Raw genomic sequence first — 27,748 nt, forward strand, 5'->3', positions numbered from 1 at the left:
TGGTAAAATTCTTTTTCAAACTTGCAAAGAGTCAACACAAGCTTTGATTAAATGGTATCTAATTCTCTTGTATATATAGCAGTTGAACGTATCTTTTTGAAAAAGTCAGACAACTCCTCAAGCAAGTCAATAACTTTTGTGGCATTCGACCTCCTTAAAGCAACCGGGAGGATATCTTGCATGAGAATATGATGGTCGTGACTTTTCATATTAATAATTTTCCGTTGCTTTAGATTCACACATCTTTGAAAATTAGATCCATATCCATCAAGAACTTTCATCTTTTTCAAGACTTTCACAAATCGTTCTTTCTCTTCGTTAGACATGGTGTATGCAGCTGGCGGGATGTAACCTTGAGGGTTGATCCATAGATGAAGTTTTATATTCAAATTCTTTAGGGCTTCTCTGCCACTCTCATCATCCCTACTATTATCCATATCTAAAAGAGTTCCTAATAAAATATCGGACACATTCTTTTCAATGTGTATAACATCTAAATTATGTCTAAGAGGATTATGCACCCAATACTCTAATTCAAAAAATGTACTTTTCTTTTTCCAAACAACATCATCACCGTCAGGATCGCAATCATCATCAAGTTTGTTGGTTTTTTTTCCCTCTTTTTTTAGGAATTTTTTTTGTCTTCCCATATACATACTTTAACCCTTCTTGTTGCTTCAAAACTTTGGTCCCGCTGGTACGAATCGGAGCAATACCATATTCTTCTTTCCCATCAAACAAATTAGCTTGTGAACGATATGGGTGATCAATAGGCAACCATTTTCGATACCCAGGATAGATAATTTTGCCACCAAATCTATCTGAATAAGTAGAATGAGTGCAAGAAGGACAAGCTTTGTATCCTTTCGTACTCCAACCTGACAACATAGCATAAGAAGGAAAGTCATTAATAGTAGAGTGTAGGGCTGCTCGCAGTTTGAAGTTGCTCCCACTTTAAGAATCAAAAGAATCAACACCTTCCCACAATAATTTCAATTCATGGATTAGTGGTTGCAAGTACACATCAATATCCATACCAGGACCAAATTTACCAGGAATAATTATATAAAGAATAAAGGATGATGGTTTCATGGAAAGCCATGGTGGTAAATTATAAGGAATGAGGACCACCGTCCATGTACTATAATTTGTGTTCATAAGACGATATGGATTAAAACCATCACTCGCTAGGCCTAATCTAACACTGCAAGGATCAGCGGCGTGTATATTTTTCATCAAATTTTTTCCAAGCCTCGCCATCAGCAGGGTGTTGGAGAATCTTATCATCCGTACGATTAAAGTGCCATCTCATGTCCTCTGCAGTTTTAGATGACATGTATAGCCTCTTTAATCTTGGGATAAGGGGAAAATACCGCATTACTTTAGCTGACTCGCCTTTCTTACATGATTCTTTTCCTTTTTCATTTACATCACCCTCCTTTCCTTTCACACTTTTCCACCTTGATGTATGGCATATATGACACTCACTTTTATTTGCAAATTCGCCCAAATATAACATGCAGTTATTTAGACATGTATGGATTTTCTCATATCCTAACCCTATAGCATTTATTATCTTCATGCCTTCATAATAGGACGATGGAAACTCCTTAATAATGGGAAATGCGTCAATTAGAAGTTCAAGTAATTTATTAAATGACTATGTAGCCCAATGGAACATACACTTTAGGTGAAACAAATGCAATAGAAATGAAAGTTTCGAAAAAGTAGTACACCCCTCGTACAAGCCTTTTTCAGAAGCTTCCATGAAATTTTTATACTTTGCCTGTTCTTCATTTGAGAAAGTTGATTGATACTCATCATCTACCTCGCGATAAATGGTAAACCCCTCATCCCTGTCATATGAATTGTCATCTTCAATACTTTTTACATTAAATGATGAATCTTGAGTTTTGTCAGTTTGTTGTGTATTAACTCTAAAAGCTGCTCTTAGTAACCCGTCCATATCATCTCGACCTACTGCATTTACTTGATCTTCACTTATATCATAGGTCTTACTCCCTTCATCTTTACGATGAAATATCCAATTTCTATAGTTTTTATAAAAACCATAAAATAAAATATGCCCTCCAACTTCTTCCACAGAATTCGGTTTATTTAACTTGCACTTATTACATAGGCATTTAGTTTCCCATGTATTTGGTAAAAGAGTCTCTTTAGCAAGTTTCAAGAATTCCATGCAACCTTTAAAATAACCTGGATCACCTCTTGGTAAATCAATCCAACTAGTATCTTTGTCTACAAAGAAGTATATAGTTAATTGCCAAATAAAAATAATGACATTAAAAAAAATATATAAAAAAATATAAAATAAAACATGTTACAAGGATCCTTAAACCAATATATAATAGGGACATCACTTTCACTAAGTAAATAGACATCCATCAAACTGATAATATCAAGAAGTTTATCCACTAAAAAATAATGTAAGTAAGCTTTCAGGATAAAATTAAGACTTTCAGGATGGTGTACAGTTGCATTTTCACTGTTAATTACTCAATTATAACAAAATCAGACAAGATTATGAATATATCAATGTTTGATGCAATGAAAATTGTACCTTAATAAACTTTGGCTTGTCTAAAACCACATGCAAAATGTAACTCTCAACCATGAATCTACAACTGCAACAACATCAAACATCTATTCAGGGAAAAACCTGTTTATAAAGAAAAAAATTTAGCCTCATGCTTCCCTCCAAACATCATAGAGTTGTTTAAACATTATGCAAATCATTTATGACGAGTTATTTAACAGTGTTGTTCCACCTTAGAAGTAAGCTTTCTGCACATAAATTTTTGTCAATTATGTAAATTTCATACATTTCTGTCAATCTGTCAACGTGTCTACTATTTGGAATTATTTTTACCCTGCTAAAACAATTTACCACAGATAAAGTAACATAATAACTATTTTATCAACAAAATTAGTAGTTTATACCAACTGGAAAATTTATACTACGTTCAATTTCTTTTACCCTTCAGAACAAAAAACCTCCTTTCTGCTTTCAGGTGATCTGCCTCTACATACACATTGTTTCACATCCAAGAGCTGCTAATTAAAACAGTGATAAGAAACACTTATCAGCTAAGCTTATCTCAAGGACAGTGTAATCAAACAAGGCAAATTCAACTAGGAATCTTACTACTTGCATAATCCCACCTTGTTTGTGTAATACACAGGAAGATAGGTGGTCATATTCTGAAATAGGGTTCTGGCCCTTTTAAGTGATACTATTCATTGGCTTAAATAATTATTTGACAGATTTACTAGATGCCCACAAGCCATTGTTTTGACCTAAAAAGTCATAATGTCATCAAAGGAATATCAGATGAACAATATAGCAAGAGCATAGTGGCATTACCAAAATTAGAATAATACAATTATCTAAACTAAACAAAAATGTAAGAAATACAAAAAACCTCCAGTTTCGTGCAAGGGATAACATTTAATCAGCAATTATCAATTTCAACTAAAACCAGAAAATTCAAAGCCTATAATATTTATATCAAAAACCAAAAAATTCATATAAAAAACCAGAAAATTCAAAGCCAATAATATTCATATCAAAAACCCATAAAATTCTAAACTAAAACCCTAAAAAACGCCATAAAAATCATAACAAAAATCAAAAAACTACTTTAAAAAAAAAAAAAGTGAAAACTTGGATTTGAAAACATAATTCACGAAAAAAAACAACATAAAAAGAAATAAAATTATCTAATTAAGGGCAAAAATTTACCTCGCAATAAGATCGAGATCAATTCTTGTTCTACACCAACTCAAAATCGAAGACAATCAAAGAAATAATTCCCAATTTTAACGAAAATTTAGAGAATTGTGATATATTAGGTACCAAAAACGATAGATATATACCTAGAAACAATATTGTATAGCAAATTGTAAGTTAATACCTCAAATTTATGAAAGTGACGAGCCAAAAACCCCCAAATTCCTTAAAGTTTAGCAAGCAAAACACAGAAATTAACCAAAAACGAATTATTTTTTTGTCGCTGATGATGGAGTCAGGTTCAGAGGAGAGCAGAATAGCTTAGTATGGATAGGCGGTTTAATTGGGAATTGGGGGGAATTTGGGAACCTGATTCGAGTGAGGGTGAAAATACAACCCACTAAGTATTTCATTAAAAATTTCAAAATTGCGGGCAGCCATACTCACGTGCATAGCATGTAATTTTCCCGACGCTTTTAAGTGTCGAGACAATCTTCGACCTGAAAAAGTTTCTAGAAAAGACAGTACCAAAATACATACGCTGACGCCACACCAACAGCGTCGAACCAAAAGCGTCCAAAAAGCACGCCTTTTGTAGTAGTGATTATTCATCGGAATTGGGCTTATAATATATCGTTGGAAAGGTCTTTTCAAACCTTATACAACTACACTATTATTGGACCCTTGTCATGGACCAAACTAAACTAGAATGCACGTTTTTCATAAATAGGGTAAAAAAAGAAATATTTTCAAAAACATAAAGAATAGATACTTTAATAAAAACATCCTCATCACTAGACTTTTCACACTTTCGCTTTGTTCGATAATCAAATGACATCAAAGGTATTCATCACTGAGTTTTGTTTAGGGGAGACACATTTGGGTGTCTACAATCGGAAACCTACAAGAAAGCAATGGCAAGCACCGACTCTGCTAAATGGCAAGATGCCATGAGATCTGAAATGGATTCCATGTTTGAAAATCAAGTCTAGGACTTGGTTGACTTACCCAAAGGCTACACACCTATCGAATGTAAGTGGATTTTCAAGTTGAAAACCGACAAAGATGGAAATGTTTTCATTTACAAAGCTAGATTGGTAGCAAAAGGTTATAGACAAGTTCATGGTATTGATTACGATGAAACCTTTTCTCCAGTCGCACTACTTAAATCCGTTCGGATCCTCCTAGCGATTGCTGCATATTACAATTATAAAATATGGCAGATGGATGTTAAAACCGCCTTCCTAAATGGTATTTTGGAAGAAACTGTGTATATGACAGAGCTTGAAGGTTTTATCGACAAAAACAACGCTGGAAAGTTATGCAAGCTTAAGAAATCCATTTATGGATTAAAGTAAGCAAGCAGAAGTTGAAATCTGCGATTTGATGAAGCCATTAGTGAGTTTGGTTTTATCAAGAACCCAGATGAGTCTTGTGTTTACAAGAAGGTGAGTGGGAGTGACATCGCCTTCCTAGTCTTATATGTCAATGACATTTTGCTCATTGGAAACAACATTCCATTGTTAGAGCCTATAAAGGCTTGGCTTGAAAATGTTTTTCAATGAAAGACTTGCGAGAGGCTCAGTACATACTAGGCATCAAGATCTATAGGGATAGATCAAAAAGGATGATAAGATTGAATCAAAGTACTTATATTGATAAGTACTAACTCGATTCGGCATGAAAGGAGCCAAGAGAGGCCACCTACCCATGTCGCATGGCATAACCCTAAGCAATAATCAGTGTCCAAAGACACAAGATGAGCGAGAAAGGATGAATCAGATTCCATACGCTTTGCTTATTGGATCAATCATGTATGCCATGATATGTACAAGGCCAGATGTGTCGTATGCCTTGAGCGCTACAAGCCGACACCAATCAGATCCAAGAGAGGCGCATTAGACTGCGGCCAAAGAAATATCCTAAAGTACTTAAAAAGGAACAAGGATAAATTCGTGGTCTATGGTGGCAAAGATGAATTAGTTGTTGAGGTTTATACCGACACAAGCTTCTAGACAGACAGAGACGACTTCAAGTCACAGTCTGGGTACATATTCTGTCTCAATGGAGGAGTGTTTAGTTGGAAGAATTCTAAGCAAAGCACAACTGTAGATTCTACAACTAAAGCCAAATACTTGGTAACATCTGAGGCAGCTAGGGAGGCAGTTTGGATTCGCAATTTCATTGGCAAACTTGGTATTGTACCCTCCATCGAGGGACCAATATATCTCTATTGTGACAACAATGGAGCTATTGCTCAGGCCAGAGAGCCAAGAGAACATGTAGTGTTCGTTTGGCATTGATGTGGCTTTTTGTTTTTCAAAGTCATACGATATATATATGTCATATAATATGAATAAAAAATTAGTCAAACTTATTAAAATAATGGTAATTTTAAAAGCTGACAACTGAAAAGTACATTCACCTTTTCCTTATTTTCCAATTAGTGGTTCGTGGACAGAGGCGGACCTAAGAATTGAAGGCACAAGGGGTAGCACATGCTACCCCTGAAAAAAAAAAGTTAATCAAAGAGACCATTTTTTATAAATAGGAGGTCTCTTTTATTCAGTCATAGTAAATTGATTGTACTCTAAAGATTATACTCTAAAGCAAATGTCCGGTACTTTCAGTTTCAAACTAAAAGAGACCTGTTGTCTATAAAAAAGGTCTCTTATTTTTATTTTTATTTTTTTTTAAAAAAAAAAAATTATTATCTAGCTTCCTTTTTGCTTCTACTTTATGTTTGCATAATTATATTAATAATGAATTCAACTTTTTTTTTTTTAAGTCTCTCATTTAACTATTTATGAAAAATCTTATATTTTTTAAATTGTAAAATATATATATACTCATACATTAATGATATAAATCATAAAGATATTTTTTTTTTGAATGAGTAACTTATTAATTTTGTAAAACTTCTTTATCGGATGAAGTTCTTCTCATTTTATTGCACGTACTTTTATTTCAATACATATATGTAAGTAATTTATTTACTATTTGGTTATATATATATATATATATATATATATATATATATATATATATATATATATATATATATATATATATGAGGAAATTAAAGCAATGGAGAAAATTTATAATTATATTACCATATACAAGTACTAGTTTATAAAATTGTGAATGATATATACGAATTACATAAAAAGGTAATTTTTTGAACATATAGAGTACTTTAAATTTTGATCATTGTATTATATTAATAACTAGAATACTTCCTCCGTTTTTATTTTATTGCACCATTTGGACTTTTACACCATTCACTTAATCTTCTTTTACCATCATTTGTGATTTATACATTATAAAAAATATAGTCATGTGGAATCTAGTTGGATTCGTATCGAACTCTACTTTTCAAATATCAAATTTTTATAATTTTTACAAAAGTATAATTGAAGATATTGATAGTTAAAGTAATGCATTGGCAAGCGTGAAATCCCTTATGGTGCAATAAAAAAAGAATGGAGGAAGTATAAATTATTTCATATTTATAAAACAAAAATTTATATACCGAAATAAATGTTTAAAATATAAAGGTTGTATATAATAATTCATTCTAACCCTTTTTCTCTTATTATTCAATGGCTTAACGCTACCCCTAGTTAGAAATCTTTGATCCGCCACTGTTCGTGGAGGCGGATGTACCATGCGCATGGTGCATCCGTTCCAAAAAAAAAGCGGAAAGAACATTGTATAGAGATGTAAAGAACATTTAGCTAAAATGTAAAGAACATTTAGTTAAAGTGAAAAGAATTTTTTATAGAATTGTAAAGATTAACGAAATGAACATAACACTATCTTTTAAAGAACATCATCTTCAACCTTTGTCACATTATTCTCAAATTCAGCATCTATCCAGATTCATCAAATTTCAAAAAGGAAAATAAATAATGAATTTTATGATTACAAAATACTCTAATTCAAATCTAAAGTAACACAATTAAAGAAAAATAAATACAAAATTTCATTCAAAATTACCTTTTATCTTAAATTAACAAATCCACATATTCACGTTCATTAAAAATCACTCCATTAACAAAACAATGATCAAAAGTGCCACGAAAGTCGATCTAATGCACAACCATCGTCTTTTATCAGAAGAATTTCTTTTTCTCTATAAATTTTCTATTTCTCACTCTAAGATTTTTATTCCTCTCTCTAAAAAATTCAATCAAGTGAAATTGAATAGGAAGAAATATAAAAATTTGTTAATTGAGATTGGGAAATAATTACCAAAACTCTTCAATTACGGAACAAATAATTCATTAAAGATTGAAAAGATAGATGTTTTTTAAAAAATACTACTCTGTATTATGTTCTTTCTTTTTTCTTTTTTTTTTTTTTTTTTTTTTTTTTTTTTTGTTGAATAAAAATAATATTCATCACATTATATAATGGAAAAATTGCCCGAAATAATCCCACCTTTGAGCCGTCCGCTCAAAATAATCCCACTTTTAGATTATTTTTAAATAATTCGACCTTTATAGTCAATCCGCTCTAAATAGTCCCAACCGGTCATGTAACATGTTATAACAGGTTACCTAACACGTGGCGGCCTGTGATTGGTCCAAAAAATTAATATAAAATAAAAATTTAAACAAAAAGTTAATTTTTTTGGTAAAGAAAAAAAAACAATTAATTATGTTAAAGCTACCCGACCAGCTTTCAAGCCACCCCACCACCACCTGAATCCCTGCCCCGACCACCCTGAGTCAGGCTGATGCTGACTTCGATCCGGCGCCGATTCTGACGTCGCGCCACGCCACCTACAACATGAATCCCCAACCATCCAGCCTCACGCTCCTCCCCTAAAAGGCTAGAACCACCAACTATCTAGCGTCGTTAATCCAAACCCAGATTCATCACCAGTTCCCACCCCAACCAGCCACAACAACCACCAACCCCTGCCAGCGAGCCCAAACTCCAACTCCAACTAGCGCACAAACGAACCCTTATCCCTGCCAATGAGATCCCACGCCTAGCTGCCAACCCATTGCCCCGCGAAACCCTTACCTAACCCCCTACCAGCGACCGTATGATAGCCGGTGACCCGAATTCATATCGTGTTGATTGGTTGTGGTGATTTAGTGGCGACGGAAGGGGGTGGGGGAGGTCGGTGAACCACGCGGGGAAGCTAGTGGCTCTAGGTCTCATCTAGGCCAACGGTAGGGGCGGCCGGGAAGGGAGGTGGCTGGGGTCGTGGTGGGGCTAGGGTTTGATTTAAATTTTAGGTTTTTTTTTTTAGTTTTTTTTTAATTTTTAATTTTTTTTTTTTTTTTTGCAAAAGAAATTAAAAATAATTAACTAATGTTAATTACTAATAATCATTTCTTAAAACAAAATTAAAATAAAACATTATTTTTTGACCAATCACGTGTAAATTAAACTTAATTATAAAAAAAATTACCTACTCAACCGTTTACAGGTTACTTGGGACCATTAGGAGCGGATTGACTATAAAGGCCGGATTATTTATAAATAATCAAAAAGTAGGATTATTTTGGGCGGATAGCTCAAAGGTGGGATTATTCCGAACAATTTTTCCTTTTATAATCATGCTCTTTATTAATATTACACATGTTCTTTAGATATATACAAAGAACATAAAGTTGATTTTTTTTTTTACAAAATAGTTATGTGTTTATTACAAAACAACTATATGTTCATTACAAAACAACCATATGTGATGTTCTTTATAAAATAACTATATGTTGTTTACAAAAGAACTTTATGTTCTTTACTGAACAACTATATGTTGTTTACAAAGCAACTGTATGTTCTTTACTGAACAACTATATGTTCGGATCTTTTACCAAAATGGCTAATTTGACAAAAGTATTTACCAAAACGGTTAATTATAAAATTTAATTCCCAAACTAGCTAAATTTATTGATTTGAAAAGATATTTTTTATTTTTTATATTCCTTTGAATCTGTTCAATTCACTTATATATATTTTTTTTCGTTTTATTTAAAAAGAATTTTTTTTTAAATTTTGGTTTATTTAAATTCTAATGCCATAGTTTAAAATAACCCATGCATTAATTTGAACAATAACAATCAACATAATATATATGCAGGCATGCATCAATTCTCAATTTTTAAAAAAGTTACACAACATAAACAACCACTCAAAAATGATCCAAACTTCCAATCAACAAAAGAAAAAAAATACAACTATTTTTGTAACACATAAAGATAGAAATAAAATAAATATATGTAAGTTTGATTTATCACACACATTAAACAAAAAAAAAAATATTCATACTAGCCGACATTAACAAAGAGTATACAATTAATAGACATGAAAAAAATAACAACACCTTAAAATCTCTTATCGTAGTGTTGATAGAACAATACTACTTGAAATTCTAAATTTTTGTGATTGATGTGATCCAGATGAAAAATTAGTGCTTTTTTTTTAATTGAAATTAGGGTTTTGCGAGTCTGTGAATGTTTACGTTATTTGTAGTTTTGTATATTGCTTAAATTTTCTAACTTACAACAATCTTTAAGTAAATAAAAACAAAACCAAAAAAAAAAGTTTTTTTTTGGTGAACCAAACCGGTTAAAAGGAAATAAGAAATAGATAAATTTATTCCAAGTTAATAAATTAGCTAGTTTGAGAATTAAAATTTATAATTAGCCGTTTTGGTAAATACTTTTGTCAAACTAGCCGTTTTGGTAAAAGATCCTATATGTTAATTCCACCTTTTTTTTTTTAAAGAAAACCGGATGCATGGAGCACGGTGCATCCGCCTCCATGATAAAAATTTCACTTATCTTCTATTTTTATTTTTTTAATTATTTTTTTAAAAAAAAAACAAAAATCTGAAAATGAAAAATAATGTCAAACAAGCAGACAGTTAATAATTTTATAGATTATACAAGTTAAAATTTTCAACTTAAACATAACCCTCTTGATTTCAAGTTGGGTCTGTGTCGACCTATTTAATAAATTGGGTCCAAAAGCTCAACTTTATTAACTCGCTATTTTTCGGTTGGGTTTGGGGGTAATTATCGGCTTGAATCAGCTTATTAGATAGTCGCTTGCCGGAGTTGCCGGCTATCCCGGTGGCACTTGATGTAGATGGGGTTGACAAAAGAAGACTGTTGAGATGGAGTCAAAGTAGTCCCTTAAAACGCGTAGTGGAAAACAGCGGGGCCCTATTACAATTTCATTTGTTGAAAATGTCATAAAATTCGTCTGTCATTTAACAATAAATCCCTGTCTAAACCAATCTTTAATCAGCACCTGTCTCTTTCCATTCTTTGCCATCCTCCCTCTTTCTCTAAATTAGACTTTATATAACTTGCTACTACTACTTTTTAGTACTCAAGACTATTACTCGTACAATTTACTCTCCCTTCTTTTAATTTGTTATCAATCCTCAATATTGCTATCAGCTATCCAACATTCATGGCTGCTAGAGAAATTCTTCACAAGATGAAGGTGAGCTTCATCCTCCAAATCTATATATATACATTTTTTCTTTCAAGCGGAGTTTTTTTTTATTTTTTTATTTATTTTTTATTTTTTGTGATGATGAAATTAATCAAGCTCAATAGTGATCTTCTGAGATTTGGCCATTTGGAGATGAAAATAAGCCATAATAATAATAATAATATTAAAAACATTTGTATATTGGAATATTAAGTTATTGACCCATTTTATTTCATTTTACAGTTAAGCTATCATTCTTGTAATAATATATACCCTTTTATAAAAACTTTTATTTCGAGTATGGAAAGTGGATTGTTTATTTATTTATTTTTTAAATATTTTTGTGTGTGTGACAGATCAACTTCAAACTTGGTTACTAATAATGGTAAATGATATTCATGATCAGTAGCTCTTTAGTCTTTAATGTCATCACGTTATGAGCTTGAATCCGTGTTTATAAAAGTACTAAACTTAAAGTTACAAACTTAAAGTTACAAACTAAGAAAAGCAAAGACGATAGTTTTTTTGATTGGGGATTGAAAGATTTGAAATGTATATATATATATATATAAAAACTGAAAGTTACAAACTAAGAAAAGCAAAGACGATAGTTTTTTTGATTGGGGATTGAAAGATTTGATATATAGGGGAGGGATCCGGTGAGAATAGGTTCATATGTGAGAATTCATACTTATATGAGAATTGATTTTAAATTTGGAACATGTGAGTAAAAGTTTAGAACATACGAATAAAAATTTAGAACATGTGTCTGAAATTAAAATTTAGAACATCTAAGTAATAATTTAGAACATCTGTGTGAGTAATATGTTTAGAACATTTGATTTAAGAATTAGAACAAGTGATTAAAAATTTATAAAATATACTTATGAAATTTTAAACATATGAGTAAAATTTAGAACATCTGATTTAAGATTATGAACATGTGAATAAAAATTTAGAACAAACTGATATAGAATATAGAAAATGTGAGTAAAAAATTTAGAACATATGAGTAAAAAAATAGAACATACGCTTTAAAATCTGGAACATATAATTAAAAATCTTAGAACACACATTTTAAAATTTAGAACATATAAGTTAAAATTTTGGAACAAATTATTTCAAATTTATGATATTAAACTTAACTAATTTATGGTTTAGAACATGTGAGTACTAAATTACAACATTTGATTTAATTTAGAACACCTAAGGAAAAGTTTAGAACATTAGATTTAAAATTTAGAACATACGAGTAAAAATTTAGAACATAAAGAATGTTCTCATATAAGAAAAATTCTCACGAGAGCCTCCTCCTATATATATATATATATATATATATATATAGTAAATATATATAGTAACGTTACTAACAAAACCTCAGTTATTAATGGTTGAAATCTGAATCGGGTTTTTGTTGTTTCACAATTGAGGTTTGTTTGGTTGAGTATTTATTTATTTACTATTAATACAATAGATAAATTAGAACCAATCAGTAGCCATTTTTAATTGACCAATGTTTTGATGTGTCACATTGTGGTTGGGCTACATTTTTTTTTATTTAATTATTTGGCCAGGGTAATTTTATTCTCTGTTTCATTACAGGACTTTGGAGAAAATAAAAGTTGATTTTAATGATAAATAAAAAAGTGTTTATCTCCCGGACTTGTTATTATTTTCCTGGGGCTAAAATAAACTTTTTAGGATGCTTGAGTATGAAAGCTACTGTAGATTATTGTTGATGTTGCTACTTTGAGGGCAAGAGATATTTGGCCTTTAGCATCTATTTGCATATATGTGAAATTGTGAATATGTGATAGCTATTTGATAATAGGTCTGTATCAAATTAGTCTCTTCATTCAGTTGTACGATCTCATTGTGAGGCAAGACTTAATTTTCGCGTTAGTATTGTTTCGGCTGATGTATAATATAGAGGCATATGGACTCTTGATCTTCCCATCTTGTTCACCTGGATCATTAGTAGTTTACTTTGAGCTTTGTCAATTTGCATTTTTGGAATGTATTTTTCAAAAGGACTTAATTGGGTTTTACTATGTAATGTGTCTTAACCAATGAGGTGAATATATTACATAGATAGAAATAGCTGCTGTGAGATAACAAGAGGATGTTTGCTATATATGTTCATTGTCTTTACTAAGAGAACATACTTAAAGCACTCTTATTTTGTCGTATTTCTGGCTGTTTGTTCATTTTCTAGTCTGAATTTTAATCTTGACATCAAGAGTAATAATTCAATTTTAAGTCTAATATAACTAAACTTTGGATTGGATAAGTGGATGGTTGACTCAGGCAACATTTGTTAAGTAAATAAGATCATGCTTATTTTGAAGCTTCTAAAAGGGCGATCCTTGCTTAATTGGGAACTTGGGATCTGTTTTTACTGAAAAAGTTTCATCATCATTCTTTACCCTGAAGAGTATACCTTGCTTAAATTGTTATCCCCATTTGATCTATTTAGAGTAAGGAAAATGTGACAGCTGACAGTAGTTTAGATTAAAAGTTATTGTGCTATCCCAATTTTAAAATTTGCCTTTGGTTTTTGTATATCCTAAAAAATTATCATGTGGGCCTTATTTTGATACAGAAAGTTGGGAACTCTCTAAATTGTACGAGTGTTAGATCATCAGTCATGAATGATTCTATATGTGTTAAGCAATAATATCCATAAATGTAGTTTTTTGAAAGGATAAATGTATTTAAATTAATTATATGATCAAAACTCAAAAGGGGAAAAGACTCGGTAACGATGCGTTAAGCTTAAGCATGTTCAGGGAATTTTAAGATTCATATTCTCTAAAAGCTTTCTACACTTGACATATGATTTGTACAAATCTTATTGCTATATTCATACGAGACGAAAGGTTGCAACCAGTGACACTGACTTGGCTTTACAGTAATGAATTATTTTGTAATAACTTCTTGTGCTATGTTAATAACTTAGGGTAGTCCTTTTATTGAGACCCAAATCCCTGTCCATTCATTAAGTATCGAAAAGGCAATGTACACTAAGTTTTGTTGCCACTAGTTGTCTCTTAGCACAATTATGTTCTAACTTCGTTTGTTTTTCCTACCGCGTTTCAGGTCAAAGCTGGCTTTAGTTCATCGCCACCAGACACTGGCAAAGAAAAAGGAAAAGTTTCGAAGCATATTACTCATGGTTTTCAGCTTGTGAAAGGAAAGGGAAGTCATCCCATGGAAGACTATGTAGTTTCTCAGTTTAAACAGATAGATGACAAGGAGGTGGATTTGTTTGCAATATTTGATGTTGCAAATTATTTGCAGACACATCTCTGTGAAAATATACTGAAAGAGGTAAAGCAAATTTTGCAGTTCTAATTTAATCTATTGGGTGTACTTTCGTTTTATGACCAGCTTATATGACTATTGCTTGTCTTAATTTCCCAAGATGTGCCGCCAGACTTTTGGAATGAACCGGAGAGTGCAATAAGGAAAGCATATGATAAGACTGATGGAGATAATCTTGATAAAGTACTTGTACTGGGAAAAGGTGGCTCAACTGCTGTTACAGCTATTCTTCTCAATGGTCACACCTCAAACAGGTATAGGAGTCACAACAACTCCAGGAATTACAATGCTCAGACTTCAAAAACCGAAACCTTTATTGCTCTTGTGTTCGCTCCAAAGCTTAGTAATCGATTCCATCGCTCACAAGAAGAAATTGGATTCCCGCTTGCTTTCCATCATCTGCCTACTCTATGGTCTTGTAGCCTTTCACTTACAGAAAAGAAATATGTATTCGAGAAATTCATCCGCAAGAAAAGGGAAGCGCTTACGAGCAACAAAAGAAGAAGACTTTCTCATTGCATTTGCTGGCCTATCCCTATCTGTCGACCTTAGTCCTCTGCGAGCAATCTCATACCTTTTAAAGCAAGCGATTGAATACCTATCCCTATGGCTGCTATCTGCTTCTAGCTTTTATCCTTGAAGGAGAGGTTACGAAGTAGCTCGAACAACGGGAGAGGTCAAAAAACGGCTTTTTCTTAGGCGCAGGCCAGCTTTAATCGATCTCAGGTTCAGCTAAAGAAGATCTTGTCAAAAGATTGAGTCTGGAAGGCTATCTCTAGAAAGTCTTACCGCGTTTCTGGCTCTGCTTGCGGCATCGTCCCACACAGAAAGAAATGCCTTAGAATAGAATAAGCAATTCCCATCCTCTCTCTTCTCTTACAACCAAGTAAATCTTAGCGCCCTTTTCAAGATTGAATTCCATTCCAATAAGAAAGAACATCATATATGATATTAATAAGATTATGTTCGTTAGCTCCGTAAATAGAACAAGCTTCTTTCTTTCCCACGTTACTAAGAATAAATTAGTGAAATTCTTAGCCACATCCTGGGTCAGTAGTCTGTCCTTAGCAGTCTCATCTCTTTCACTATTTGTTGCAAACGTGGGTGATTCTCGTGATGTGATTAGCAAAAATGGAGAGGCCAAACAACTGTTGGTGGATCATGATCCATGGACAGAAAAGACATAAATTGAGAATCGCGGTGGTTTTGTATCAAATATTCCAGGTAATTCATATGTAGATGCACTGCAAGTCTTCTTTAATAAGGCAGTATATAGTATTCCGTAACTATATAAATAATGTTATGTTTGTATTTTTATATCATCAGTCTTAAGTCTAAGTCAGTAATTGATATATATTTTGACATATGCCTTCAGTATATTGTCTCAGACTCTCAGTAGTCCACCTGCACTTCTTCATATTTGTAAAATGTAATCGTAAAACCATTTCGGTAATGTCTTACTACATCTACAAAAGGAATATACATCTAACATATACTTCACATTATAAAGTGAATCAACGTAATCTATCAGCGTAATTTCTGAAGAGAAATTATCTACTTTTCATATGTAAGTGTAACTGCTAATTATGGACCTTTTCTGATTATCTAATTGTTTTAGAATTTGCATATTCTAAAACTTTGAAGAGATAATATACATTTTCTAATTCGCATTTTTAACTACGTCCTAATGTTTGCAGGTGATGTCCCACGTGTTGATGGACAACTAGCAGTGGCAAGGGCATTTGGAGATAAAAGCTTGAAGATACATCTTAGTTCAGAACCCCATATAGAAGAGGCAAAGAATGATGATACAACAGAGTTCTGATCATGGCAAGTGACGGGTTATGGAAGGTGAGTGTTTCATCATAACTATGTGCTAACCTTTTAACTTGTGATCAGGGTTTAGGGGTGAGGGTTGGTCATAAATCCTTTGAACCTAACATCAATCATAAGTTACCAATTTGTGGGAGCCAAAAACTGATAGTATACACTTAAAGTGAATCATCTGATAAAAATCTGTAGCTGAAAAGAGGTTTCAGCCTCTTATTTGTTGTGCAAGTACCTTATTGTCTATGCCTTCTAGTTCAGGGGTAATAGAAATAGGTGTACAATCTCTACATTGTCATGCATTGACTCCCCTCCTTTATATATAATCATTAAGATTGTGTGGAATCGTATTAACAGTTTTGTTACTGAAAAGATCATTTTAAAGATTATTCAACTAGCCGTTTTTTCAAAAAAAGTTATTTATATTATACGCTGTAGCATGCAGTGTATATCACATTGGGCCATTTGTTATAGAATGCCTAGTTTCCACATCACTTGTTACTGGTTACAGTATGCTCTTAGAGTGGTATTGTTTGTGTTTATATAATTAATAATTGACATGTCTTCAAAATTATATACAACATATTTTAGTCACTTGGAAACTTGTTAATTAAAGAACTGTGTTTTCATTTGATACAATGTGCAGCTTCAATTTTGTGCAAATCACAACTCTTTTAAGTAATCAAACAAAACATTTCAACAGTTTCATTTACACCCTAAACACAACTGACAAATCACCTCACTGACACTATAACACGATGTAGCTCTATTTGATGATGTAATCTTCAAGAGTTAATTTTATGACACTATAAAATTATGACTTATCTGTATTTGGAAGCTATGCTACTTAGGACTCTCACAGTAACGTAAGACAAGGGTATGCGTCTAAGTTGTCAATCTTGGCTATGTTTAATACATTCCATATTTTAGATTTACATACCAAACTGCCTATGATAGATTGTCAAGGATTCGACATGGGCAGTCCATCAAGTGATATGAGTAGTCACTTGATCGAATGTTCTGTAGTCAACGTGGAAACATAGTTATGATGTCCAGAATGGAAAGTTACCTTGGGCTTAACTATGATTCAGAGTTGTTATTGAATAAGGTATAGTAGTACCATTTAGGGACATCCGATAATTGGAAAGATATGCAGAAACTGCTTTTTAAGAGTTGTAGTGCTACCGAAATGACAATCTGAACTTGCTGTACTGAAAGAATTGAGGTGTCACTGTTTCTATTAAGTCTGAACTTAACATAGTAAACTTTTCCTCTTTGTGTCTAGTTTTGTAGGTGATGGAATTTTAATTTGATTTTGGTATGGAAATCACTAGTTTCTACATTAATCTTGTAATGACTTCTTTTCCCTTTCATGCAGGTTATGTAAAACCAAGAAGCAGTGGATTCAATCAAACACATAAAGGATGCTCAATCAGCAGCAAAGCATTTGACAGAAGCGGCTATTTCTAGGAAAAGCAAGGATGACATATCTTGCATAGTCATAAAATTTCAATGAAACAAGGTGTCTTGTTGACTAAAACTTTTGGTTTTCTAGTTTTTATTCACGCTATATACTGCACTAGAAGTAAGAAATCATGTTTGTGTGTGTACCTGGATATGTTTAATGCTGGTTTAAATCTAAATGTATATTCAGATATCAACTGAGAAAAACCAGCACAACCTCTTAGAATTTGTACTCCATAAGTGTTTAATTATATTTTGCTTAAAAATAAAGTATATAATTATATATCAATCTTCTACCGACTCTTTTGTTGTCCTGATGCATCCTGCAAAGACTAGGGAGATTGATGTTTCTCGTTAACAAAAATTCATTGCAATTTGTTCTGATGCAATTCTGGAGATTGGATACTATAAAACAGACTTGTGAAAATATGTTTGTTCACCACACTAAAAAAAACAGATGCATTTTAATTAGTAGTCTTTTTCTAGCGAGCGAGGCCTGGCCCTAGGCCAACATTGTCTTGGTTGGGCCTTGCACGCGGCCAATGGTCTGCTTGGGCGTGGCTAGGCCTTGTCTCACGCTTGTGGTGCGCAAGGCCTTGTGTTGTCGTTTGCTTGACGTTTATTCCTTCGTTCGTCGATTCTTTGGATCGATTTAACGTTCAACACTTGGTTTTGACGCTTTTAAGCCCAAATGCATATATATTGATCCAATCTACATTTATACACATATATGGGCCTTTCATCCCTATCAGTCTGACAAAATGATTTTGTGCTTAGGATGTGACTCAATAGGCTTTGTTAAGATCGAAATTGGCACCCAGCTAGGCATTTCAATCAACTGACTTCACTAAATAATTAATTCCATAAATAATGAACCACCTATTAGAATAATATACTTATATGAAGGACACTACTCTTTCACTATGTGATTTAGAAACACATAGAAGGGTATTGTAGTAATGTGATGTTTATTGCAACACTATTTTTTATGTACTACTCATACTATGCATGTGCATAATATCATTAAAGTATATGTTGACTAAGGGCATGTTCTCAGCTTATTTTTAGTTCAATCCCTAATTTCATTCTCTCATAAAATATTCAATTTAGTTTAATTCAATTCAGTTTAGTTCAGCTCCAATCAATTCAGTTCAGTAAATTAGAACAGGCCCTAAATGACAATGGTGTAATATTTGATGTATCATTTACCTAATTATTTGTATAGTACTATTAGAAAACTATTTGTATTGTTGGACCAGTTAATGGTAGTATTTACCTATTATATATTGATATTTACAATTTTTCCACCCTATATGTTGCAAAATACATAGGGTCTATACACTAAGAGTTATATGTGAGTGTGAGGAAAACAATCAAGTTATACGTTTGATTTACATAATTTTGTGAATCAAGGGGTAGCATAGTCATTGCATCTAATAAATTGGGTGTAGCTTTTGTTGGGTTTTGTGATGTCCAACACCACGCGGAAACAAAACACGACCCCAATACCCGCACATAATAACTGAAACTAAACATAAGCATATTAATTAAAATAATTAATTACATAATTAACAAGGAAAAGGAAAGACAATTACACCCTTGTAGTGTTCTTCGCTCCTTAAAGAGCTCGTAAAAGCTACTCGAGTTCCGCAAATGCGAGAGCCTCTTATAAAGTCCACCCACAATCTCGACCCGTACGACCGCTACCCCGAAGCTTAGCCGGGGCTAGACCAAAATAAATTAGAGTATCACGAGCGAAAGTGTTCACATTTTTGTGATCTTTTCAAGCTCACAAAAACAAAGTGAATTTTCTCAAATCCCAAATCTTGGTATTTGTAGAGAAATCCCATGAACAATCCTCTCTCTAATCAATGTGGAGAGTTGGTAAAATCCCTTTTTTCTATTTTAATTTAAATAAAAAAATTAAAAGAAAAAGACAATGCAATCAAGAATGAACAAGTGCCATAACATGAGAGAAGGAGTAGGTGAGGACCACAAGGGAAGGGGACCAAATCCCTTGCTCCCCAAGCTTCCCTCACTAACTGGCTCCCAACTAGCACATGCCTATCGACGTGTGCCAGCTGGTGCGCCTAGCCTTGGGCGCCAAGGCAGCCTTGCTGGGCGGCCTAGCCCCTTTGCAGGGCATGCCAACTTGGCGCAGGGCTGCTTCCTCGGCGTTGCGTGCCTGTGGGCTACTGGGCGCGGGGTGGTGTGCGTATCGCTAGCAGCAGCTAGCAAGTGCAGTAGAGAAGCATGCTAGCATGCGATGCCCCGCACCAGCCAACGCTACTAACAGCCTTGGCTTGGTGCGGCCTTAATGTTAGCAACCATGCCCCTACCACTTGGTTTGCTCGGGGCATTCTGATGCTAGGGGTATTTATTAATTATTTATTGCTTGATTTTTTATTGTCGCATCGTTTCATAAATCCGACTTGACTTGAGACGCTCAGCATCCCTTCTGACGGGGAGAACCCCAAGGAGGACCAGGCGGCTACTAACGAAGGGGCTCAGCATCCGGAGAACCAGGCACACCTCCCTCAACCATGATTTCAGCGGCAGTATGCCATTTTATGCTTTTATCTTTCCGGCCAACGTGCCGAGTATTTATGTTCTTTACCGACTATGGAGTCGGTTAACAATTTAATTTCTCTTCTCCCGGATGTGATCCGGTAACAATATTTATCCGGCTTTTTGCCGCTTATGAATGAAAGTATGCCAACTATGACGGCTTTTTGAAACCTTATTTTTTTTTGTATATATGCATATATATATTCTGCATTTTGAAACTTTTTTGCCTATCTTTTTAAAGCATGCGGCAAATTCAGACAGTCTACCGGCTATTCTTGCCCCTGACGGCTGTGTGATTAGTTTCGGTACTTGTATGATTGATTGACTATGGAATGTTTGATACTTTAAAGAGTATGGAATGTTCCTAAGTCAATAAATCATAGTAGTGATTGCCCCAAACCAAGTGCACAGCCGGCAACCAAAAGCCATTATACCCAATCCGAGCATCCTCATAGGATTCTTTGCTAGCCAAACGGATGACAACCGTTTTTCAGTCATTAACACTAGGGGTGAAACAAACTCGGTTTAAAACCGAACCAAACCGAAAACCAAACCGAATAAGAAATTTGGTTTGATTTTTTTCGAAAGTGGTTCAGTTTCGTTTTTTTTTTAAAAAAAAAATCGGTGTGTGGTTCGATTTCGGTTTGCAAAAATGAAAAACCGAACAAAACCGAACCACACCAAAATATAGGCCCAAACTAAAAAAAAAACCCTAGACCAACATATTTTTACCCTTAGTATATATAGGAAAAAACTCTAATCCCCCCTCTCATTTCTCTGAGTTCCCCCTCTCTCTCCTCTTCTCCGCCCTCTCTACTTCTCCGCCCTCTCTCTCCTCTTCTCAATCTCACTCTCTCTCCTCTTCTTAGTCTCACCCTCTCTCCTTTCGTCTACATCTCTTCTTTCTTCCGTCCTTTCTCCACTTTCACTCCCATCTTCCCTTTTCCCCACCAGCCCGCATCACTATCAACTAAGGTTTCGAGGTTTTTCGAATTCCATAAGGGCATAAACTATGGTTTTTCATTTCGTACAACATCAATTAAAGGGTTTCCATGTCAAATTCGGCCATGAAAACTCTAGAACTAGAGTTTTCATGGTCGAATTTGACCTTTAAAACCCAAGATCGACGTTTTTTGATGGAATGTGAGGACGTGAGGTAGTTCTCTTTTTATTTCGTTTAATTTAATTTGGTTTAATTTTTGTTTTTCTACATTATTTTTATGGTGGTTTGTGACTAAATTGTGATTTGTGGTGGGTGTGTAATTGCGGATCTAGGTTAGAGGTGTTGTCTTGTTTGGTTCGGTTTTGATAGGTGTGGTTTGGTTCGGTTTTTTTTTTCTAAATTTGATGTTTATTTTCCTTCATAGGAAAATTCGGTGCGGTTTGGTTTTTTTTTTAGAAAGTCGAAATTTAGGTGGTTTGGTTTGGTTCGGTTTTAAAATTAAAGTGGTGCGGTGTGGTTTCCAAAATCTAGAAACCGAAATATGGTGGTTCGGTTTCGGTTTGGGCAAAAAACCAAATTGAAAACCGAACTTTCACCCCTAATTAACACAGGGGACATTGTCCGCCTATCTGATAGCCTTTAGATGGCGTAAAGGTCGTCTGGAGTACCTTCAATTACTTGCCCTATTGGGGCAATTGCTATTTCATTGCTAACCAAGCGGAATGCTTCCGCCTGACCGTCTAGTCTCAGACAGCATAGAGGCTGTCTGGGACATTCTCAATTCATTGCATCTTAATTACCTGCCCCATTGAAGCATCTGGCACAACTTGTTCAATAGTCTAACAGAGAACTTCGGTATTTGCTGGCTGATGTCTATTGACATTCGGCTCCTAAACTTGATCATTCTTTTAGACTATTTTGGTCACACAACTATGAGTTGACCAATTCGTTCGTTCAATATTTGGCGTCTGCATATTCTGTTAGAGCAGACAATTGAATGCCCTCTGCGACGATAACACCCGAAAGGGCATCGCCGGATGCCTTACTCATATCGGAGCAGACGAATTAATAAAAACAGTTTTGCATCTGTCCATTGGCCTCAATCTTAATTCTAATTTAAGCCACTATGTATTTTGACTTAGTTTAATTTCATATTTAAATGTCCATCTGTGCATTACCCAGACGGAGGTTCTTTTGCAAGCATTATGTTAGCCGCTAAGTTTTATCTTAGCTTTTTTAAGTTGTTTTCCGCCTGTGTTTTTCATAGACAGTAACTCAAATTACGCATGCATACATACAAAGCAATTATATTGATATTGAAACAAAAAGTAGCTTTTCATTGATAGGTTTTTTATTTACAAAAAATTACAGGCCTCAGAAGTAGTACTTTTTCAAGTTATCTACATTCCAAGTTCTAGGCAGCCGCCTGTCATCTGGAGTTTCCAGGCAGTAGGTGTCGTTTCTTACTTCTTCATAAATTCGGTAGGGGCCTTCCCAATAGGGAGTTAGATTTCCTTGCTTATTGGCCCTACCGGTGGCCTCCATCTTTCGTAGCACAAAGTCCCCCAACTTTCAGGGGCCATTTGTGCACTCTCTTGTTGTAAGCACGAGTCATCCTAAGACGGTAAATCTCATGACGCAAGGCGGCATTGCCCTTGCGCTCCGAGAGCGAGTCCAATGCCAGCCGCATGGCCTCCCAGTTTGTCTCTTCATCATATAACATGACTCGAAGAGTCGGTTCATAATGTTCAATGGGTAAGACGGCTTCAGCGCCGTAAACCATGAGAAACGGGGTCTTGCCGGTTGCCCCTTTTTTTGGGGTCCGGATGGCCCATAGGACATGAATTAACTCTTCAGCCCATAAACCACCGGCTCTTTCAACTTTCTTCTTAATACCGTCTGAGATGAGTTTGTTGAAGGCTTTAACCTGGCCATTTGCTTGGGGTCGGCCGACTGATGCAAAACAGTGTAAGATCCCTTGATCTCCCAACCAAGTTTTGAGCTTAGGCGTCTCAAATTGTGGTCCATTATCGAATACCATAGACATAGGTACCCAAACCGGGTGATAATATGCTTCCATATGAAGGAGATGACCTCGTTTTTCTTGATGCCTTTTACCGCCTCTTATACTACCCACTTGGTGAAATAGTCCACACCCACAAGTATATAGCGTTTCCCGCCTGGTGCAGGCGTATACGGACCAAAGATGTCCATGCCCCATTTAGCAAACGGGACCGGGCTCTGGATTGCCGTCAGATCAGTAGCCGGGCGATGGATAAGCTTGCCAAATCGTTGGCAGTTGTCACACTTTCTAACAAATTCCATGGCATCTGACTCTAGAGTAGGCCAGAGATAATGCCGCCTTGCTCTGCCAGCTAGGGATCTACCGCCTGATTGAGGCGCAATATTCCGCGTGCAATTCTTCGAGAACTTCTCTCCCCTTTTCTAGGGTAACACATTTCAATAAGGGCTTCAAAAAACCCGCCTTGAAGAGCTCTCTTTCTCTGATCTCAAAGTTTTCTGCACGCTTTTTCAGCACGGCTGCCTCCTTGGGTGAATCAGGGAGCGTGTCGTTTGGTGAGATACTCCCGGATGCCATCCATCCAAGTTGAACTTTGGTCAAGAATTCCAATGGATTCTTCATCAGATATGCTTTGTTTTTCCATTATTTCCCAAAAGACTGACCGAGGTGCATCACAAGAGGTAGAGGATGCTAGCTTTGACAGAGCATCCGCCTAATTGTTCATCGACCGAGGCACTTGAGTTATATGAAATTCTTCAAGTGTCCCCGCTTCTGCTTTAACCGCCTGCAGATACTTGATCATAGCCGGATGGGTGGCTTCGAACTCACCATGGAATTGGAAAACGACCAACTAAGAATCTGTGCAGGCGTCAATTTTTGTTGCCTTCGCCGCCTTACATATGCGGATACCGGCTAGAAGGGCTTCGTATTCCGCCTCATTGTTTGAGGCCTGGAACTTGAACCGTAGTGCATACTTATATTTGTCCCCTTCCGGGGATTCACAGATTATGCCTGCACCATAACCGTTCATAGTAGAGCTCCAGTCTACATGCACCTTCTAAACCTGATCAAGGTTATCCAGAGCAGCTGACCTTGTCATTTCGACAATGAAGTCGGCAAATGCCTGACTCTTCACTGCCTTTCTTGGTTCGTAGGTGTAGACACCTAAAAATATCGCCTAAAAACCAAACCCGATGATGAACAATCTTTCACCGCCACTATTGGTCGGGTTCAGTATTTAATCCCGAGAGTGCTTAAAAAATCGTATTTAGTTAAATTAAATTTTTGAATAGTCCATGGATCAGTCTTGATGTTTAGTCAAAGCATAGTTCTTTTTTTAATTTCAACCCAAACCTTTTTATTTTATTATTTTATTATTTATTTTGTCCCAACCCTTTTATTTATTTATTTTTTTAGCCCAATTAATAATAATAAATCAGAAATGGCCCGAAATTATCAATCGGCACTTAAAAATGCTGATCGAAATTAGGGTTAAAAATGAATTTAGACGGAAAAATGGATTACAAGCTCCCGCGTCACGGTAGTAGTTCACCGTGTCACGAGAATGTTCCCCGTTTGACGGTGGGATTCCCCGTGACACGGTGCCCCTGCTATGACACGGGGAAAAACCGTGTCCTTTTCGCGTAAACCCTTCACGCGTTTTATTCCCCGTACCCTAAATATTTTCTGCGTCACACAGCTGTCCACTGTGGCACAGGAACTCGTCCCGTCTGACGGTGCCAGGCACCGTGTTGCGGTGCCCTCTGCTGTGTCGCGGTGCATTTTTGTAGGGTTTTTATCTTTTTAGGGTTCATTGTGTTCCCTCATCACATTTTTTCTATGAATACCCCCTCATTTCTGATGTAAAAGGCTTCAATTAATTCTCTCTTTTTTCTCTCCTTTATGCTCTAGCCTAAACACTAGCTTACCCTTTTTCTTTCAAAATTCCTTCTTCAAGCACTCCAAGGAGTCCATACTTTATTCGTGGTTCTGTCCTTAAGCCATTGCGTGAAAGGTAGAATTGTTTGAGGGTTTGGCCCCAAATCAACTCTATTATATTTAAGTTAACTTAATTATCGTTTTATTATTATTTCCTTGAAGTTACTAACTCGTTTATTATTTTATAAATACAAGCAAACGGAATCAAAGTAAGAATTACGTTCCTTTTATTTCTATTATTTTTCTAACGATTTTATATTGTTGGATTTATTGTTGAATTGCTTCCAATATTAATATTTATTCTATTATATTTATTATGATCACCATAATGCATGCTTAAAAGGGAATATGTAATTGAAAGTCACGACTAATAAGATAATTTGGACAACCGGTTTAGGTTCCTTTTTAATCTTGTTATTTAATTCAAGTGATCACAAATATTTTAGAATTATGTGTTGCATTAATATTTAACCAATTTAGCTTAATAATAGTTTGGAGCAAATTAAATATTTTGTTTGTATCCCTTTGAGATCGCAGGAATCACTTTTCACAATAAGAATCGAGTAGAGGCCAATATGGGTGAATGTGACTCTATGACTCACTTTGTACCATCATCCCCGATCCTCCTTTCATGGTTCCAAACCATATGGAGTTAGTAATCTTATAGATTATGAATGGGGTGTAACTTTCACGGGTCAATCGTTGTTGCCTATCGTTGTCCCTTTATCGTTGTTACCTTTTATGATCCGTGAACGGTTTACAAGTTCCTTAAAAACTTGTTGGCGGCTCCCTACTTTCCTTGTCCCTAATCGTATTATGTCAATTCCCACTTCCTATGAGTGTCAATCATATTCACACATGCTTTCACGTAGGCGTAGTTCGAACGACGCCTACAATTTGGCGACTCCACTGGGAAGGATTCTTGGTTATTTATCGATTTGAGTGATCGGTATTTTATTAAGATGAGTGGATGAGACTTGTAAGATTCTTGAAAAATATTCCTATGATTAATTTGGCATTTTTGCATAAGCATAGACGTTTTAACGTCGCATTTAGGTCTGTCCCGTAGGAAAAATTGAATAACTTGATTGCGTATGAATAAAAACAAGGCACCAGTCAGATTTTCTGACTGCCGTGCCATGACAGAATTTGCCGTGTCAAGGTGCAGTTAACCGTCAGACGGTGGGCAGCACCGTGGCACGGCGTATCTGCCGTGTCACAACAGCCCTAAAATTAGTCTAGTGGCTTATTTTATCTTTTTCACAGTCAACTTCCTTTTATTTTTCTGAAAAAATGTGTGTGTTCTACATGCGTCTTCGCCCCAGGGGATTTAAGCTCTATCAACCCAAAAATGCTCATGGAAAAAAGGGTTCATCCGAGTTATTAAATCCACCCAAACCATGGAGTCGAGTTCGATTTCATCACGAACTCGCGGAGCCGCTCGTTGGCATACACCCTCAAGGGAGGCTGCCTTGCTAACGCGTCCAAACTCTTAACCATGGTACCCTTTTTTACACCCAATGCTTGACCAATAGTTGAACATAGATCTTGACCTTAGGTTGCGAACTCTTTTTACATCGTGACTAAATGCTACATGTTTATTTGGTGCTAACCCTCATGTGTTTGCTCTTTTTGTTTAACCCATGACTGAGGGTTTTTATTTCCACATAGAAATTAGTATGGACTAAAAATTGATTAAAATCATGTAGTTACACAAATTTAGGCCTAGAATTGCGCACCGTGTCACGGCAGGTCTGCCGCGCCACGGTGTGTAATGCCGTGACACGGTACATTGCCCCATCTGACGGTGCACTGTACCATGTCACAATAGTCAGCACCGTGACACGGTGCCTAGGAGGTTTGTCCAGTCAGCTTTTTTTAGTCTTTGTGCATGCTTATGTGGTTCATATATCTGGTTTGGTGTCCTGTCTAGTTGTACGGTCATAACACGTGTCCATAACCTTCACTTAATCACTCACATGTCGTGTTCACACACTATTCCATTAATCGTGCACCATTTCATGACTGTACTTTAGGGTGGTCTAGTGTCGTTTTTTTTTTCAGAGTAAGTCGGATGGTATCCTCCCATATTTACAAAAAAAATAATAATAAAGTAAATTTCAAAATTCAAAATAATTTTTTTTTTATTTCCGGATGGGTTAAGGTTAAGTTTGGTCATTAAAGGTGTGTTTGTTTCGGTGTCACAGCACTTGGTCAAGAAGTAGGGGTAGATTGTTACTGTTCGAGTCAATACCTCAACAACCTCTTATACCAAAGAGGCGTACAAGGAAACAACCACAATCATTTCCACAAGATCAATCTCCAGTCTACTTTCAACCAATGGATACTAAGAAAGATATCGAGAACATCAACAAGACAATTGAGATGTTGTCTAACATGATGCAAACACTCACCACTAGAGTCAACACGGTAGAGCAAGACAATC

General features: G+C 35.2%; 1 pseudogene across 1 annotated transcript; it reads left to right on the plus strand.

The window, feature by feature from the left end:
* Positions 1-11,019: 11,019 nt before the first annotated feature.
* LOC145558521 (putative protein phosphatase 2C 58) lies at positions 11,020-18,119 on the plus strand (annotated as a pseudogene). Its single transcript, XR_014092512.1, has 6 exons — positions 11,020-11,224; positions 14,315-14,544; positions 14,647-14,777; positions 15,611-15,763; positions 16,237-16,390; positions 17,745-18,119. The product of XR_014092512.1 is annotated as a putative protein phosphatase 2C 58 (transcript).
* The last annotated feature ends 9,629 nt before the right edge of the window (positions 18,120-27,748 follow it).

The sequence above is a fragment of the Chenopodium album genome, chromosome 9 (genome assembly GCF_948465745.1).
Source record: "Chenopodium album chromosome 9, dcCheAlbu1.1, whole genome shotgun sequence".
In the NCBI taxonomy this organism is placed as follows: domain Eukaryota; kingdom Viridiplantae; phylum Streptophyta; class Magnoliopsida; order Caryophyllales; family Amaranthaceae; genus Chenopodium; species Chenopodium album.